At 33.6% G+C, this 20,906-nt stretch overlaps 1 long non-coding RNA gene and 1 pseudogene across 1 annotated transcript; one reads left to right on the top strand and one right to left on the bottom strand.

The window, feature by feature from the left end:
• Nucleotides 1-5,251: 5,251 nt before the first annotated feature.
• LOC111474283 lies at nucleotides 5,252-7,486 on the bottom strand (annotated as a pseudogene).
• A 1,752-nt stretch (nucleotides 7,487-9,238) lies between these two features.
• LOC111474284 lies at nucleotides 9,239-20,444 on the top strand. The gene is made up of 3 exons (XR_002715956.1): nucleotides 9,239-9,249; nucleotides 18,217-18,220; nucleotides 20,339-20,444. It is a non-coding gene; the product is annotated as an uncharacterized LOC111474284 (long non-coding RNA).
• The last annotated feature ends 462 nt before the right edge of the window (nucleotides 20,445-20,906 follow it).

Raw genomic sequence — 20,906 nt, 5'->3', positions numbered from 1 at the left:
CTCGCCTAAGGTCCGATGAAGCCACAAGAAAAATATATATGGGGATTAATTCTCCTTAAGGTTGGTCGTGAGCGTGTCAAGATCACGACGCCGCGCAGTTGAAAAAGTAGGAACGGGGGACATCATCTCGTCTATATCCTTGTTACTGATTCCGTGACCTTGCCTCTCTATGTAAGCATGTATTAACGGGTCAAATGTAAAACTGACAATTTCAATTGAAAATTTAACAAACTATCATACATAGAAACATATGGAGCGTGATGTAATATGGATTAAATAGTCTTCTATGAACGGGTTCAACTTTATAACGGAGAAAATCAAAATGTTATTTTATTTAATAGGAAAGAAATTGGATGGCATCGTAAAGAAAGTCTGTATGAGCTCATAATGTCAATGTATGACAAAGAATCATAAGAGAGAAACTAACTTTGATTTATCTTCCTACATGAATATCCTGCCAATGTAAGACAATTAGATATCAAGAAGCAACCAATTGAAGGTAGTTTGATCCCTACCCTTACAATTTTTAAACAGAAATAATATTGAAAACAAAAATCTTGTATTTTCCCAAGAAACTAAGTGAAACTAGAAGTGAAACTAACCTTAGAGAAGTTGAACCTTTTCCTTTGGAATACATTTGTATTTGGAATTTGATAGCACAAAAAAAGAACACCGTAGCATCACTCCTTTTTGCTTCATGTCTTTCCATATGAGTCATTAACAACACTTCATCCTCTTCTTCCAGCTCTACATAATTCAATTTCTTATTCATCTTTGGACATTCATATTGAAAATGACCTAAGTCATGACACCTATAACATTCAACAGTTGCTTTGTTGAAAGTTGATTTTCCTCTTCCGCATCCTCTACCCTATAAGTTCCTCTTCCCTGTTACTTATTTTCATTCGTCCTTCGAATTTTAGAACTTGCTCCTCTCCATTAATGCTGGATCTTCGAAATTTTTGTTCATGCACCACTAATGAACTTTGTAATTCATTAATGGACATGTTATCAGTATCTTTAGATTCCTCAATGGATACTATAACATAAGTAAATTTTTCAGTTAGGTACACATAATTTTTTTTACAATTTTCTTGTCTGGCATATCTTCTCCATTTCTCATCTTGTTGGAGATTATCATCACTCTTTTAAAATAATCTGTAATACTTTCATACTTAACTTGTTGGAGATTATCATCATTCTTGCAAAATAATATGTGATACTTTCATACTTCTTCATCCGTAGGATCTCAAATTCTCTCCTTAATGTATCAAGAAGAGATTTCTTCACTTTTTGGTTTCCACCAAATTTTCGTTTCATTGAGTCTCATTGAGTCCCAAACAATCTTGGCAGTGCGACGATCCAAGATTTGTTCAAAGACCGTATGATTAATTGCTTGGAATAGGTAATGCTCTATTTGGTGATCTTTGTGTCTAGCATCATCAAGGTGGCCCTTTTGTGCCTCAGTCAATATTGTTCTTTCCTCTCGTTCTAATAAACAAATCTCCACCACACTCCATGGACAATTTTCTCTGAGCAAACTTTCCATAAGCTCACTTCAATCATCATAATGACCATCGAAGTGAGGGATCTTCGCTAAAGTTTTGTCTTCACTCATACTCTCTCTATTTGATCACTAAAAAATTGATGCTCTGATCCTAATTGTTAGGTTTTGATAGAAGAAACATAATCAATTGAAGTTTGAAGTGATGGTCTTATTGAATGCTGAACTTTTCTTTGTTATACAAGTAACCATAAATAGAAATTAAGTAAACATAACTTAGAAAAATACTTAAACTAAATCCCTAAAAATACTCTAACTAAAGAAAAAATCTCTATTTAACTATTTTGACAAGAGCAAAATCAATGTGGATATGTAATCAATTACGTTAAAGAAGACTGAAACTTCACCTTGATATCACCTCCTCCGCGAATATGGTGCTCTCCTAGAAGACAGTAGATTAGAACCAGCAACATTGTGGCTATTTCAAATGAAATAAATGTAAACTTGTGTGTTTTCTTGAGAAACAAACACAAACTAGAGCTGAAGTTGAGACTTGAATCTTCTCCAGGAGCCTACTTTTGTTATTTGCATTTTTTCTTATGTAGTTTGTTTGTATTTGATCCATTAATAATTTAGTGTAAATTTTAATATTTATTTCGTTAATAAATTTTAAAATCTGTAATAATTTAATTTATATCATACAAATTATAATTAAAATTATAAAAAATAAAATGTATTTATAAATTAAAAGATGAAATTTTTACATGTTGAAATTTGACATTTAATAAGAAAATTTAAAGTTAGCAGATATTTTAATAAAAAAAAGTTAACCAAAAATATTTTAAACATTTTTTTTTTGTATCTATACTATTTAATAAAAAAAACAAGTTTTTTTTTTTAAATATATTTATATATATATATATATATATATATATATATATTTGTAATCAATTGTCAAAGGTTTTCTCTTAAAATGGCAATTAAATTAAATCTTCCCTATCTCTCTCCACTAATCTCTCATTCTTATCCCAATTATCTCTCCTCAACAAACTCTTACTTCACAACAACCGTTCAAAACACTAAACAACAAAAAAATGGCAGAGAAAAGGTAAATGTTAAATTTAGTTTGAATAAAAAATGAGAATGACTTTGGGTAAAAAATGACAGAGAAAAGGTAAATGTTAGATTTAGTTTGAATAAAAAATGAGAATGGCTTTGGGCAGATTTACCTAAAGATGTGAGTAAGAATGTCAGTAGTAAGTTAATTAAATCTTTTCTTTATTTTATTTTTGATTTATTATTTAAATTTTAGATAGAAATCAAATGAGAATAAAAATTTATGTGTTACTGTAAATTGATTCCTAATATACAGCTATTTTATTTTTAGGAAAGAAAAGAAAATTAGAATCTATTGAAAATGACAATGAAAATACAAAATAATAATAATAATAATAATAATAATAATAATAAATAATAAGAGAAAAGCTTAGAAGAATGGATTGAAAATTAATTTAAAAGTAACCATGATTAAAAATCAGCCAAGAATATATCCAAACAAAAATTAAAAGATAAAGCAGAGTACATGCCACAAAAAGAAAATGAAAGATGTGAGTGAGAAGGCAAGGAAGTACAATGATTAAAAATCCACCCAGGATATATCCAAACAAAAATTAAAAAATAAAGCAGAAAGATAAAGAATAGTACACAATACTGAGTACATGTCGTGAAAGATCAATGAGAAGGATACTGAGTACATCCAAACAAAAAAAAATGAAAGATCAATGAGAAGGTAAGTACAAAATACTGTCACTTAAAATAACTCCATCAAATTCTTCCCTGACATAGTAATGATAGGAAATAAGATCTTAATGAAAATAGAATTATATATCTATATATATATAACGTTCCAGGACTTTACTCATGAAAAGTCTTTAATGCTCGTATGAGGTCTAGTACATCGACCATTGTGAGATTTAGAGAATTGCACGTGAAATTGATGTCATGGATTCATATAGGTTGACTTGGATACAATGGACAAAATCGAACTTTCATTAACGATAAATTGGTGACACCAGCCTAAACTAACTAATCAGGTAAGTGGTCTTACTATAGGAGAGACGAAAAATTGTATGAGTTGTATCGTATGATGTCCTATACTAGTATATGATGATGTATGAGCCATGATGATGCATGAGTTATGATGATGTATGAGCGGTGTGGTATGATGCAATATACTTGTATATGATGATGTTTGAGTTATGTCGTATGATGATGTGCGTAATATATGTATATTTCGATATACTTGATATGCTTGATGCACTTTGTGGCGATATGATGAGTATGATGATTGCATGATGTTTTTCTTCATATGGCGATGTTTTTCCGATTGAGCTTGTTGTATGATGATGAGTGTCATATTGTATGTTCATAAGCATATGGCTACTTCTCCTAGAGATGATGAGTGCAGACATGCACAGTATGATGATGAGTGTGGATGCGCACAGTATGACGAGCAGGGTATTCATGAGATGCATGACACTATGGGGTTCCGTTGACCTCCGACGTCGTTACAAATTAGCTTAACTAGAGGGTCCAGGGGGTGTGCGAGCGCCTAGAGATTCACACTTGCACGTGTGGGTCGTGTAGGGAAGTACTACACATCCAATTTGTTTGAGACTAGAGGCAACCCCTAGACGAGCTAGAGATAGGTCCCTAAATTATGATTGCGTGTGTCACATCATTTTTCAAGTAACGGCAAGGTGCACTTGTACGGACGACAGCAACATTGCGAGTAGAGACTGTGGGCACGTGCATACGGCAGACTCATTTAAATTTCTAGTCTTAGGTTAAAATAGGTTTTTTGCATTTCATTGTTTTAAATTATTTTGGATTTTTTTTATTTTATTTAAATTTCGTATTTAAACACCTAAAACTCTGTTTTCTAGAGAAGAGTTTGTTTTAAATGTTTTCCGCATTTATATAAAAGATGATGTTTTCTTTTAAGAGTTATATTTTTGCATTAGAGATGAGTATGAGACATTAGTAATGACTTTGAGTATGTAGAAATTTAGAGTCGTTATATTTTCATAGTCAGGAAAACTTGTAACTATACTAATATAATATAGTATGATACATATTTTATTATTATTAATCTATAAATAGTTTGATTGTGATATCTCTTACTTAATTATATGAAATGATTGAAGAAAGAAAACTTTCTTATTGAATGAAAATATGATATTGATTATTTTATGTATTTTTTTTTTAAAAAAAAACATTATTTATTTTAAATCGTTAACCAATTAAATTATATTTAGGTTGATATATTCTACATCTGAAATATCTCTAAATAAAAATTAGTGAGATAATCAAATGACACTAGATTTGTTAATATATATATATATATAATACTTCTGTTATGTCTTTCTTTTTATCTATAATTAAACATATTTTCTTACCTTTGAAAAAGTAAATATGTCATCTTTTTCTACGAAAAAACAACTGCATCAAGAAATTGGTGACTGTGTGATTGCGTCCACCATATTTAATGTCACACACGGTTGATCCACGGGAACCTACATTTGTAATCATATAATTAAAAAGTAATAAATCTTAAAAAATTATAAATAGAATAAATAGCTTACAAAATGGCCAGCACCAAAGATCTAATAGAAGTGCAAGTTCTTATGCGACTTAGTGAATCCCTTGGTGTGCTTCTCATTTCCACAAAATAAAGTAGTTCTCTCCTTACTTATAAATACCTTTAGCCCTTCCCACCTAATTTCAAAGAAAAAAAATTGCTTTAGCAAAAATTAAGAATTTTTTTTTAGGAAACGTTGACTTAGGTTTATGTTTATGTCAATAACCATAAATCACTCCAAAAAAGAAATTACTTAAGCTTATTAATCCAGACTTGGGTTCCTATGGTTGAACAAATTTTTATCACTTCAAAATATTCCTTGTTTTTGTTTGAAGAAAAAAAAACTTACTTGATGGCTGTAGACCGTCTCATTTCGTTTTATATCTTTTTGAACTAATGTTCATTCTCTGGAGAAAAATAAAATATTTTTTTTAAATTGGATTTAGATTTTAAAAATATGTTTTCTAAGTGGATGATAAAATAAAGGAATTTGTAGGCCAAAATAGTTTTTATAAACTTTAAAAAAATTAAATGGTTATGAATCAAGCCTAAATTACCAATTTAAAAAAGTTCTAAATAAGAGGGTTTTATAAATTTACAAATTTAAAAGATAACTTAATAAACAAAAAATAAAAATAGAAATAAAAATAAAGACTTGGTAGACCTACTTTAACTTAATATAAATTCAAATTTAAATTTCATTGGTTTGGAAGGATTTTGTTAAAATAATAGTAATTATAATAATAATAACAAAACCTACCGGGTGGTTGCTATTGGAGAAAATTAATCCCTCAAGATCATTCCATGAAAGAGTTGCATTTTCGTACAACCTGTTTTTAATTTGCTACTTGATCTTCAACGCTAAACTGATTTTCAAAAGACACCTTTTGTTACATATAACTTTTATATTTATAGAATATATTTCACTTCTTTATTAATGTTTATATTTAAAAAAAAATGAAAAATAATAATCTATTTGATTATTGCAGCGTCCTGTCGTCAATTCGTGAGAGATCTTTGAGAAGAGGACCCTAAGAAGACTGTAAAATTTTAGACAAAGATTATTTTGTTAAGGATAAATAATAAAAGAATACTCCTTAAATATGAGGTTGGTTTCGGTTATACTCTCGAGCTTTGAGATATTTCATTTTAACTCTTAAATCAGGATATAATTGAAATCAACTTCATAGTTTAGTAGTGTTCTTTTCGTTTATCATTCTGAAAACGAAAATATCAAAAAAATTGATAAAATTTTTGGATGAGATTGAGAGATTGAGAATACGAACCGTGTAATCTTCTGGAGACATCCAATTGTTTCCTAGAGAAACTTCTGACAAACAAAATCGAGAGTCATTTAAATTATTGATTCTATATTATTACAATGTGATCATTTTAAACAAATCAAAGTTATAATATGATTTTTTTTTTATTTACATATATAAAAAAAAAGTTATAATTCATCAATTATATTTAAAATTTTTTATTAAAAAAAAAAAGTAAAAATAGAAGTACCTCGGAGATTTAGGGTCAAATTTCCAGCTTGGATGGCCTGAAGAAGGGACAAAGCAAGGGTGACGGCGAATTTGTCACCGTAAGACTCCTCCAAGATGTACAAAGGAGGGTTTCGTAGGCCGACAGTGTCGTTCGAAACCTCAGCCAGCAAAGTCGTCATGTCGATCGCCGCCTCCACATCGCCTTTCGCAAATTCACCTCCACTCTCCACGTAGCTATATCTGGTCCCGACTAGATTATCCTGTTTTTTTTTTTTAAATTTAGTCAAAAAATATTAGAATTTAAGGTTAAAATGACAAAAATTAAAAGGAAAAGGCCACAAACAAGAGGTTTGCTTTTTGCAGGCATGTTGAGTTTCTGGGCTTCAAGTTCGAGTTCAATGGTCTGATTTCCAGGAAGTTCCCAAACCTAGTTCCTGAGCCACCCTGTTTTTCAATATTTGAGCCATTTTCTTACAAAATACCCAAAATTTATAAATAAATCATTGGAAAAGATCGGCAGCTCACCGGTCCGCCCTGCAACCAGAGAATGGTCGGCCATGGCTTGGAACCGACGTCCACTCTAGAAGGGCTTCTATAAAGCCACCAAAACATATGGGCTTCTAAACAACACAATACACGAGCAAATATATAAAAAATAATGACAAAAATAAAATAGAAGGAAAATTAATGAACTTGGCTTACTGGGTCTGACTTGAACGTAGCCCCATTCTTCAGATCCGTCTTGAGATTTGTGAGTTATGGAAGTTCCGACATGAAACAGAGAAGAGGAAGCAATGAGAACGAAACAGAGATGAAGAACTAATAGTTTAGCCATTGTCGAGAGAATGAGAAGCTTAGGTTCTTTAAAAATGGTGATAATGGATGACGATGAGACTCTTAGGTATTTATTGAATGGATGAATTAATTGGGAAGTTATGAAGGGGGGTGGAGAAAGACAAGATTAGGGCTATAAAGTACAAAATGAGCAACGGACCATTGAATAGCACAAGATACAACGACAATAAATAAGGTGACAATAGAGTGGGAGTAGAACCTAACTTATATTTTCTATTTTTCTTTACCATCTTCCAACCGATTTTATTCTCATTTTGGTATGAAAATTGAAATTATTTAATAAAAGTATATATTTAGAATTTTTTTAATGTAGAAATTTGTGGATGTGTGGAGTCATTTAGTTACTAATTTAGTCCGTTGATTAAAATTAATTATGTGTTGTATTTAATTTTATTAAATGTTTTGAATGTTTGTTTGGTTAAAATTAATGAATGAATTAATGAAAATTGAATATTAAGATTAAATTTTTGACAAGTACAAGATCTAATTTTATAATATAAACATTTAGTTGTAAAAATTAATACGTATAATTGAGATTTTTTTAAAGGTAGTATTTCTAAACAATAAAGATAGTACCACTACAAATTTAAGATTATACTTCGCTTAATTAAACAATAATTTGTATTTTTATGAACATTGGAATTGATGAATATCTTAAGTCTTATTTAGTAACTGTATAGAAGTTGTGGTTGTTTTTTTTTTTTTTTTTGATAATTTTGGAAGTAGTATTTTTAAATTTAATTTTTTGAAATAAAAAATCAAATGGTTATTAAAAGAAGCCTATATAAAATAGGACTAAATACAACCAGCTAAAATTTAAAGATTATTAAAGGATGTCAGTAGGAGGATTCATATTTTGAACATGGTTGTGGAGGAGCTCGGGTCTATTTAATGTCATGAATAGGGTCCGGGCTTGTGGTCTTTGTCCCAACTTCTCGTATATACATTTTCACTCAATTTTTTAAAATGGGAAAAGAACCGTACAAAGAAATAATATATTCTTTATAGTAACAAATATGATAGAGATTTAAACCTTGAGCGTTAAAGAAAAGACTAAATACCTTAATCATTATGAAAGAAACATTTTTATTTGAGAATGGTTAGTATAAATTGTAATGAGCAAAATAGGAGGAATGATTAAAGATTTCCCATAAACACATAACATGATTCATATTCTCATTAATATTTGATTACTTTAAAGAAAATATAATTTTTCTTTTATTACAATAATTTGAAGTTTGAGAAAAAACAATCTAGCCAAACTACCATTATAACATCAACATTTTTTCATTTAAACAACTATCTTTACGGGGTGGAAGGAAAAAAGTGGAAGCCAACCAGAGTTGGATCAACCTTTGTGAAGGAAGTTGAGTTAGAAAAGTAAACTTCATTGAGATTCAATATTGGAAATAGGAGAATTGGAAGGTCCTTTTGTTGGGAGAGTAGTAGTAAGTACCTAAATGTTATAAGAATTTGATCAAATATTGTTATGGTCTCTTTTGATAGTTAGAGTATTTTTTTTAGCTATTTAGTTTAACTAATTTACCATATTTGTGGTTAGTTTCTATTTATTTATGTTGTTATTGTAAGGCTATAAAAGCCAAAGTTAAATACTCAATAATATTATCGCTTCAAACTCCAATCGTTTATGTTTCCGTGTTAATCATTCTTCTGTTAAAAACTTATAATTGGCCTCAGTACCACCACTAGGCTTTGTAGTGTAGTAATTTTTTAGTGATCAAATACATAGAGTATGAGTAAAGACAAGACTTTAACGAAGATCCCTCACTTCGATGGTCTCTATGATCACTGGAGTGAGCTGATGGAAAATTTGCTCAAAGCAAAGAGTTTATGAAGTGTGGTAGAGATTGGTTTCTCAGAACTAGCGGAAGAAACAATGCTGACTAAGGCACAAAAGGGTCACCTTGATGATGCTAGACTCAAAGATCACCAAGTAAAGCATTACCTCTTCCAGGCAATTGATCATACTGTCTTTGAACAAATCTTGGATCGTCGCACAACCAATATTGTTTGGGACTCAATGATGCGAAAGTTTGGTGGAAACAAAAAAGTGAAGAAATCTCTTCTTAATGCATTAAGGAGAGAATTTGAGATCCTAGAGATCGAAGAAGATGAAAGTATCATATTATTTTGCAAGAGTGATGATAATCTCCAACAAGATGAGAAGATATGCCAGACAAGAAAACTGTAGAAAAAATTCTACGTACCGTCACTGAAAAATTTACTTATGTTGTATTATCCATTGAGGAATCCAAAGATACTGATAACATATCCATTGATGAATTACAAAGTTCATTAGTGGTGCATGAACAAAAATTTCGAAGATCAAGCAATACTGGAGAGGAGCAAGTTCTAAAAGTCGAAGGTCGAACGAAAATAAGTAGTATAGGAAGAGGAACTTACAGGAGCAGAGGACACGAAAGAGGAAAATCAACTTTCAACAAAGCAACTATTGAATGTTATAGGTGTCATGACTTGGGTCATAAATATGAATGTCCAAAGATGAATAAGGAATTGAATTATGCAAAGCTGGAAGAAGAGGATGAAATGTTGTTAATGGCTGATATTGAAGACATGAAGCAAAAAGGAGTTATACTTGGTTCTTAGATTTTGGTTGCTTAAACCATATGTGTGTATATGAAGGTATGTTTTCAAGCTTAGACAGGATCTTTTCCCACTCCATCAAAAGCTTGAAAATAATATAAGTACGAATGGTTCTGGAAAGGGTGTAGTGAAATTAACTTTGCATGGGATTCGCTACACTATTAGTAATGTGTATTGGGTACCTGAATTTAAAAATAATCTCTTAAGCGTTGGAAAAATACAAGAAAAAGGAGCAGCAGTGCTCTTCAAAGATAATGTACGTAGCATTTATCATCCACAAAAAAGAAAAATGGCAGAGTCAATTATGAGTGCAAATTAGTTGTTCACTTTGTTTGTTAAACCATCTGCCACAACAAATGAAGGAAGATGCCTCCAAGTTTCAAATATGGATCAGTTAACACTTTGCAACCATCATTATGGTCATCTCGGCTACAAAGGCTTGTGCACCTTGAAACACAAAAACATGGTGAAAGGTCTGCCACAAATTGTAGCTCCAAACACCACCTATGAGGCATGTATGAAAGGAAAGCATATCAAACTCCATTTTCAAAAATGAGTAAATGGCAAGTGAAAAATTGGGCCTTGTAAATGCAGATCTATGTGGTCGAATTTCACCAGCTTCAAATAGCCATAAAAAGTATTTGTTGTGCGATGATTTTTCAAAGAAGGCATGGAGTTATTTTCTTTTGTATAAAAATCAGAAACATTTTATCATTTCAAATGTTTCAAAATAATTGTGGAAAAGAAATTGGAATGCCTATAATGTTTAAGGACAGATAGAGGAGTAGAGTTCAATTCAGTAAAATTCAACGATTTTTGCAAACAGCATAGAGTGCAGACACAATTGACCACAACCTATAGCCCAATTAAATAGAGTGGCAAAACGCCAAAATTGCACCGTGATGAACTTGGTAAGGTAAGAGTTATGCTGACAGAGAAGAAAGTGCCTAAAAATTTCTAGCCTTAAGTAGTTAGGCGGACATTTCTAGCCTAAAGCAGTCAGGTGGACGATTCACATTTTGAATTGATCACCCACTCTTGCAGTAAAAGAGATGACACCAGAAGAGGCTTGGACTGGGGAGAAACCATCAGTAGATTATTTTAGAGTTTTTGAATGTGCGAAACATGTTCATATTCTAGATGCCAAGAGAAGCAAACTTGAAGATAAAAGTGTAATATGTGTTTTACTTGGAGTCAGCAGCGAATCCAAAGGCTATTGAAATGTTTGGTCCAACTACAAATAAAATTATAATAAGTTGTAATGTAGTTTTTGAGGAAGATCGTGAATGGAATTGGAAATTTTTTTAAGGTGAAACAAAATTGGACTGGGGGACAATATTGAAATTGATGAGAATACAGTCGAAGAAGGAGAAGTCACGGTGGAAACGACTAAACTGGTTGCTGAAACAATTGAACCAGTTGTTGAAAACAAAGAAGGGGAAATCACGGAAGAAACGACTAAACTGGTTGATGATTTCAGATCCTGTGAATTTTGAGGAGCTTTCAAAATCCCAAAATGGAGATTGGCTATGGATGAAGAAATCAAATCCATTGAAAAAAAATCAAACATGGAACTTGGTGGTTCTGTCGGCTAGAGCAAAGAAAATAAGAGTGAAATGGATTTACAAGATCAAGCTAAATAAGTTTGGAGAAGTTGATAAATACAAAGCAAGATTGGTTGTAAAAGCCTACATACAAGAGCATGAAATTGATTTTACAGAAGTGTATGCATCTGTGGCCAGAATGGATACTGTGAGAATTGTCATTGCTTTTGCCACCAAGAAAAGTTGGAAACTCTATATGGTGAGTTAAACGAAGATATTTTTGTTGAACAACCAAAAGATTAGGAGAAAAAGGGAAGTGAGGAGAGGGCGTACAAATTCCATAAGGCTCTCGATGGATTGTCAAATCAGCTTTTCTATATGGTGAGTTAAACGAAGATATTTTTGTTGAACAACCAAAAGATTAGGAGAAAAAGGGAAGTGAGGAGAGGGCGTACAAATTCCATAAGGCTCTCGATGGATTAAAACAAGCACCTAGAACCTAGTTTAGTTGAATAGAATCCTTCTGCATCAAAGAAGGATTCGAAAGCAACTCCAGTAAGCAGACACTACATCACGAGGAAGGGAGGACAGAAAATTGGCAAAGATGAAAATGGTGCAAAAGTAGATGTAACTTTGTATAAACAAATAGTGGGAAGTCTGATGTATCTCGCAGCTACTCATCCTGATCTCATGTTTGTTGTAAGTTTGATTAGTCGTGATATGAACCAAAAGACGTCAATCATACAATATACTTCAATGAAGATGTGAAGAAAAGGTTGTCAAAATTATCAAAAGATGTTTCAATTCATGACACATTGAAGAAGAATGAAGTTTGATTGTTATAAATTTTGGGTAGGTTACAATTTAGAGTAATTTAGAGTTATTATGATAACTTTTTATTTAGAGTAATTTAGGGTTACGATTACATAATGACTAATTATGATCATTAAGTATGAATGTTACTAACTCTTGTAATGCCTTTAATAGTTTCATTTTGAGGCTATATAAAGCCGTATGTTGTATTTGTAAGTAGACTTGGAAAATATAGTAAATGAAGCATTTGTGCTTTCTTTAGCCAATGACTAAGTTTCTTTGCAATTCTATGTAGTTTAGGTTGTATGTAGAATCATTCAAGCTCGATATGATCAATCTTGCTTGTGGAGTGATTCGAATCTCAAACAAGTGTTCTTGCGTTGAGATATTTGATCAACAAGAATCATTCAAGCTAGACATGATCGATCTTGCTTGTGGAGTGATTCGAATCTCAAACAATGTTCTTATCATGAGATATTTGATCAACAAGGTAATCCGATCTTACTCCACATGTAGTGATTTCCACATATCAGTGCCATGAATTGAAACATCTTTTGATAATTTTGACAACATTTTCTTCATATCTTCATTGAAGTATATTGTATGATTGACGTCTTTTGGTTCATATCAAATCGTCTTATTGCATGTCCAACAAAACAACATGTTGCAGTAGCTAAAAGGGTTTTAAGGTACTTGAAAGGTACGATAGATTATGGTGTATTTTATAGAAAGGGAGGAGTTAGTGATTTAATTGGATTTACTAATAGTGACTATGCCGGAGACTTGGAAGATATTAAGAGTACTTCAGGCTATGTGTTTATGATAAGCGGAGGAGCAGTAGCTTGGTCTTCTCGTAAACAGCCTATAGTCACCTTATCAACCACAGAAGTTGAGTTTATTACTGCTAGTGCCTGTGCATGTCAAGCTGTTTGGATAAGGATACTCAAAGAGATGGGTCACTATCAAATTGAAGGAACAAAGCTAATGTGTGATAATACTTCAATTATTAAGATATCCAAAAATCCAGTTCTACATGGACGTTCCAAACAGATAAGAATAAGATTTCACTTTCTTAGAGATCTTTCAAAAGAAGGAACGGTTAATTTATTATTTTGTGGTACCCGAAATCAACTTGCTGATTTGTTAACAAAGCATCTCAAATTAGAAGTTTTTCAGAAGTGGTGTGAAGAACTTGGTGTGCAGAGTTTTTCTAACTTGAAATAATTTGACAAAGAATAATAAGTTCAAGGGAGGGATTATTAGAATAATTTGATTATGTCAAATACGCTTATGTTTCTAGAGTATTTTTAGCTATTTAGTTTAACTAATTTGTCATATTTGTGTTAGTTTCGATTTCTGTTGTTATTTGTAAAAGCTAAGTTTAGTACTCAAAAGCCAATTTCAGTACTCAATAATATTATCAGTTGAAACTCCAGTTGTTTATGTTTCGGCTTAATCATTCTTCTGTTACACTAAATCCTCATAATCACCCTAGATAAAGTTTTGTAAATTCACTAACACAATTATTCTTACTAGATTAATCAATAACAGAGATTAGATTCATTATTTCATTTGTCTGTTATCGTACAAATCAACTTTATATGTATAGAAATAAGGACGAGAAGAATTAGTAGGTCACTTGGACGGAACAAGAGGATGAAGATGAATGAATCAGTAGTAATCTCATTTTTCTTTATTGTCGTCTAAGTCATCATAAGGAGTAAGCACGAATAACTTCTAGAATGGGCACACAACACATCAGATACTTTTCTCGAGCCTTAACCGACTCGTTAGCACATTTTGAACACGTGCACATGTGCCCACATCTAAAAGTTGTAAATGAGAGAAAATGTAAAGTTAAGTGAAAGTTGGTACCAAAAGAAAAACACACAAAAACAAACTGATTGGTAAAATTATCTGTACAACAAAGCATGTAAATTTTATAAGCTAAAGAATCTAGTGGCAATAATAATGAAGACAAACCTTTTGAACTAGCTGTCGACTCAACGTAGAAGAAACTTCTTTCTTTATTGAGCGCTGCAACTCTAGTTGCATATCCATGCATATCTCCAACATTCTCTGTAGGTTGCTCATCCTCTGTTGCAGCCTCGACATGTCAATCCTCAAATCGTTGATGATCTCCCAATCTTGTAAGATTTAGCAACAAGTTTAAGTAAAAAAAAAAAAAAAAAAAGATAATCACAATAATTTCACCAGAAAGAAAATTGCATTAATTCAAAATATAATTATGGAATCACCATTCATCAATGGTTTACCGATTACATTTGCATGTTTTACTATTTATTTTATTTTATTTACTTTGCATCCTACTGGCTTCAACTAGAAAGACAATAATGGAACCTTGATGAAACATACAACTCCAAATTGCTAACGGAAATCACGTTGTGGCCAACTCCCATTGCTCAACTCATGATCCCAAAGTTGTCGAGAGGGCAATGTAGGTGGCAGTGGAAAAACAGTCGAATGGCTCTCAATAGAACCCGCTTGACCTTCACTCTGCCTATTGTGTTCATGTTCTTGTTCTGGTTTTGTAGATGTGTAAGGGGGTGTCACAACCTAACTATGAAAAGAGTAGGTTGTGACCATCACATTGCGACAAGAGAAGCGGCGACCATCAAGTGGTCCCCATCCGTCCACACGAGGGCCAAGACGAATGCCACGATGCGACCGAGGAGGACGGTATATCGTCTAACACACCACACAGAGTGGGCATTGAAGACAAGTTGAGATATAAGCAAGATAGAGACATCGAATAGACAATAGTGGAAAATATGGGCTTGTTGAAGGGTCGGGTAGGGTCCAAAGCCTTAACCTCGAAAGTCAAGGCTGCAAAAGAAATTTGGACATGCGGCTCTGGAGTTAAACTCATGTCTATGATGAAAAATTGAAAATGGCTCAAAATATACTATAGGGGTACCATGGTGTCAGCTCTCCACCACCCCTGGGCCATGTGACCTAATCGAGCTACCCTGTGGCACATACGTGTATCACAGTATGGGTTTGCGTACCGAGACGAGTGTCGAAGTTTGCTATATAGACCCGCTATCCGATACGGTATATGTAAATGACATGGAACTGGCACGGGAGAGCCAATACCTCGATAGAACTCGGATGGATGGATGTTTGGGACGTTCCAATGAGATGAGCGACATGTGGGTCCGTTCTCATTGGCATGAGCGAGGGAGTTGCGATGGCCGACGACACCGCGAGATTCAACAAGATGGCCTCAAGACATATGGGCCATATCGATGAGGATCACAATAAAAATATGAGACCTGACGTTGCATTGAAAGAACTTGGCCCCGAGCAGAGGTAAGGTCGAGCTGAATAACTTGGCCTAGTGTAGAGGCAAGTCGATTGTGTCACAGACGATTGAACATGCATGCACAGGCAACGTGTGTGGTTGAACAAGCATGGATTCCGCACAAGCGATGTTTGATTGGTGAAGACAAACCTTACCTAAGGTCCAATGACGCCACAAAGATGGGGTGAAAAATATATATGGGGCTTAATTCCCCTTAAGGCTAGTCGTGAGCGTGTCAAGATCACCACACAACTATGTTGAAAAAGTAGTACTGTGACAGTTGGTATCAGAGCCATAGTTTGTGTGTCTAGTGGGACAACATAGTCAAGAGAAATGAACTCGAGAGTTGATTGAAGACCTTGCAAGTGTGTCAAGAGTGCCAGAGTGGGCAAGACAGTTTCTGGTCAGAATTAGAATAAGTTGTGGGCTGAAACCAAGACTACCTGAAGTTCATTAGTGTTGTGTGTCGACACTTCAGTGTGGGGAGATCTACCCATCAAGTAAAACCAAGCTCATTTGCCAAGCGCTTTTAGTCCCTAAGTGGGCAAGACAGATGAAACAGAAAGCAAACCATGTCGGTGCTTTCTAAAGAGCCATTCACATTAGAGGAATAGTGTTAGTGGTTGCAAGCAGAGAAGCCAAGAGCCAAGAAAAGACAAGCATCGGCCAAGTGCCAAAGTTGAGTACAACGCAAGTTCTTATGGGAAGATGAATTTTGTGCAAAGAGGCAACCGAGTTTAAGTGGGAGAGAGCCCGAGTAATTAAGTATCTCACCCCGTAGAGGTGCTCTAAGGTGCGAGTACACATGTACTCCTTGAGCCATCACATTATGCCTAAAGTGGATGACTCCACAAGAATTGTCAAGACCAATATCAACTCGAGAAGTGAGCATCAACTGGAAGTGGACATAGAGAAGTGAAGCTACAACATGACCACAGAAGCGTCAAGACGGCATTGCCACATGAAGGTGGCCAATTAAGAGTTGGCGAAAGTGTAGCGCCAACACAGAGTTGTGTTACAAATTTTAAAAGAATTGACAAGAGTGTAAAGCAAACACAGAGTTGTGTTATGAGTTTTGCAGACATCCAGTTAAGAGTTGGCTGAAGTGAAGCGCCAATACGGGGTTGTGTTACAAGCTTTCATACATTGCTACTATAATGGTTGGTGCCACGATGAATAAATGTCGTGGTTGGCTTGCGAGCCTCACCTTAAGGGGTGCACCATTGTGTGCGACTCAGAGAATACAATGAGTGTGGCCAAAGTGGCAAATGATAGGAAATGAGATCTTAATGAAAATAGAATTATATATCGTTCTAGGACTTTACTCATGAAAAGTCTTTAATGCTCGTATGAGGTCTAGTACATCGACCATTGTGAGATTTAGAGAATTGAACGTGAAATTGATGTCATGGATTCATATAGGTTGACTTGGATACAATGGACAAAATCAAACTTTCATTAATGATAAATTGGTGACACCAGCCTAAACTAACTAATCACGTAAGTGGTCTTACTATAGGAGAGGCGGAAAATTGTATGAGTTATGATGATGTATGAGTTGTATCACATGATGTCCTATACTAGTATATGATGATGTATGAGCCATGATGATGCATGAGTTATGATGATGTATGAGCGGTGTCGTATGATGCCATATACTGGTATATGATGATGTTTGAGTTATGTCGTATGATGATGTGCGTAATATTTGTATATTTCGATATACTTGATATGCTTGATGAACTTTATGGCGATATTATGAGTATGATGATTGCATGATGTTTTTCTTAATATGGCTATGTTTTCTAGATTGTATGATGATGAGTTCCATATTGTATGTTCATAAGCATATGGCTACTTCTCCTAAAGATGATGAGTGCAGACCCGCACAGTATGATGAGCAGGGTGTTCATGAGGTGCATGACACTATGGGGTTCCGTTGACCTCCGAACGTCGCTACAAATTAGCTTGACTAGAGGGTCTAGGGGGTGTGCGAGCGAGCTGGAGATTCACACTTGCATGTGTGGGTCGTGTGTAGGGAAGTACTACACATTCAATTTGTTGAGACTAGAGGCCACCCCTAGATGAGCTAGAGATAGGTCCCTAAATTAAGATTGCTTGTGTCACATCATTTTTCAGGTAACGGCAAGGTGCACTTGTACGGACAACGGCAACATTGCGAGTAGAGACTGTGGCACGTGCATACGGCAGACTCATTTAAATTTCTAGTCTGAGGTTATAATAGGTTGTTTTGCATTTCATTGTTTTAAATTATTTTGTATTTATTTTTATTTTATGTAAATGTCGTATTTAAACACCTAAAACTCTGTTTTCGAGAGAAGAGTTTGTTTTAAATATTTTCGTCATTTATATAAAAGATGATGTTTTCTTTTAAGAGTTATATTTTTGCATTAGAGATGAGTATGAAACGTTAGTAACGACTTTGAGTAGGTAGAAATTTAGAGTCGTTAGATTTTCATAGTCGGGAAAACTTGTAACTATACTAATATAATATAGTATGATACATATTTTATTATTATTAATCTATAAATAGTTTGATTGTGACATCTATTCTTATTGAATGAAAATATGATATTGATTATTTTATGTATTTTTTTAAAAAAAAACATTATTTATTTTAAATCGTTAACCAATTAAATTATATTTAGGTTGATATAATAGTAAATCTCAAATATCTAAATAAAAATTAGTGAGATAATCAAATGACACTAAAAAAGTAAATATGTCATTTCTTTCTCACTAATATATATATAATACATATGTTATTTCTTTCTTTTATTTATAATTAAACATATTTTCTTACATTTGAAAAAGTAAATATGTCATATTTTTTCTATGAAAAACAACTACATCAAGAAGCTGGTGACGGTGTGATTGTGGTTAGTTTAACTAATTTATCATATTTGTGGTTAGTTTCTATTTATTTATGTGTAAGGCTATAAAAGCCAAAGTCAAGTACTCAATAATATTATCGCTTCAAACTCCAATCGTTTATGTTTCTGTGTTAATCATTCTTCTGTCAAAAACTTATAATTGGTATCAGAGCCAGCACTAGGCTTTGTAGTGTAGAAATTTTTTAGTGATCAAATACAGAGAGTATGAGTAAAGACAAGACTTTAACGAAGATCCCTCACTTCGATGGTCACTATTGATCACTAGAGTGAGCTGATGGAAAATTTGCTCAAAACAAAGAGTTTATGAAGTGTGGTAGAGATTGGTTTCTCAGAACTAGCTAAAGAAACAATGATGACTAAGGCATAAAAGGGTCACCTTGATGATGCTAGACTCAAAAATCACCAAGTAAAGCATTACCTCTTCCAGGCAATTGATCGTACTGTCTTTTAACAAATCTTGGATCATCGCACAACCAATATTGTTTGGGACTCAATGAATAAAAAGTTTGGTGGAGACCAAAAAGTTAAGAAATCTCTTCTTAATGCATTAAGGAGAGAATTTGAGATTCTAGAGATCGAAGAAGGATGAAAGTATCATATTATTTTGCAAGAGTGATGATAATCTCCAACAAGATGAGACGATATGCCAGACAAGAAAACTGTAGAAAAAATTACGTACCCTCACTGAAAAATTTACTTATGTTGTATTATCCATTGAGGAATCCAAAGATACTGATAACATGTCCATTGATGAATTACAAAGTTCATTAGTGGTGCATGAACAAAAATTTCGAAGATCAAGCAGTACTGGAGAGGAGCAAGTTCTAAAAGTCGAAGGTCGAACGGAAATAAGTAATAGAGAAAGGGGAGCTTATAGGAGCAGAGGACGCGTTAGAGGAAAATCAACTTTGAATAAAGCAACTGTTGAATGTTATAGGTGTCATGACTTGGGTCATAAATATGAATGTCCAAAGATGAATAAGGAATTGAATTATGCAAAGCTGGAAGAAGAGGATGAAATGTTGTTAATGGCTGATATTGAAGACATGAAGAAAAAAGGAGTTATACTTGGTTCTTAGATTCTGGTTGCTTAAACCATATGTGTGTATATGAAGGTATGTTTTCAAGCTTAGACAGGACCTTTTCCCACTCCATCAAAAGCTTGAAAATAATATAAGTATGAATGGTTTTGGAAAGGGTGCAGTGAAATTAACTTTGCATGGGGTTCGCTACACTATTAGTAATGTGTATTGGGTACCTGAATTAAAAAATAATCTCTTGAGCGTTGGACAAATACAAGAAAAAGGAGCAGCAGTGCTCTTGAAAGATAATATACGTAGCATTTATCATCCACAAAAAGGAAAAATGGCAGAGTCAATTATGAGTGCAAATTAGTTGTTCACTTTGTTTGTTAAACCATCTGCTACAACAAATGAAGGAAGATGCCTCCAAGTTTCAAATATAGATCAGTTAACACTTTGCAAACATCATTATGGTCATCTCGGCTACAAAGGCTTGTGCACCTTGAAACACAAAAACATGGTGAAAGGTCTGCCACAAATTGTAGCTCCAAACACCACCTATGAGGCATGTATGAAAGGAATGTTGAAACTAATAATAGAAGTTTGAATTAGTTACTACAGAAGAGAAGGAGGAGATTAATTCAATTCCATCCACAAAATTCTCAACCAACTCCGGGAATTCTCCCTATAAAAGGACCTCCCTCCCCATCATTCAAATCAGTCCACCATCTCGAGGTTCGATGGTCATTATGATAATTGGGCGATGTTGATGGAAAATTTTCTCAGATCAAAGGAGTTCTTTGATATGGTGGAAACGAGTTATGAAGAGCCAAATGAAGGCGAGGTACTCTCAGCTGGTCGACAGCAACTGTTGGTAGCATCGAAGTTGAAGGACCTGAAGGTCAAGAACTATTTATTTCAGTCCATTGATAGGACTATCTTGGAAACAATGCTTTAGAAGAAGACATCCAAGGAAATTTGGGACTCTATGAGGAGGAAGTATCAAGGCTCAACGAGAGTAAAACGTGCTCAACTACAGGCAGTTAGGAGAGACTTTCAAATTCTCCAAATGCAAAAGGGAGAAACGGTGAATGATTATATTGGCAAGGTTATAAGTCTTGCAAGTAAAATGAGGATGCATGGTGGTTCAATCACAGATGTTGCGGTCGT

This window comes from Cucurbita maxima, unplaced genomic scaffold (genome assembly GCF_002738345.1).
Source record: "Cucurbita maxima cultivar Rimu unplaced genomic scaffold, Cmax_1.0 Cma_Scf00281, whole genome shotgun sequence".
In the NCBI taxonomy this organism is placed as follows: Eukaryota; Viridiplantae; Streptophyta; class Magnoliopsida; order Cucurbitales; family Cucurbitaceae; genus Cucurbita; species Cucurbita maxima.
Note: the sequence above shows the minus strand (reverse complement) of the source record. Positions and strands in the feature narration are given on the sequence as shown.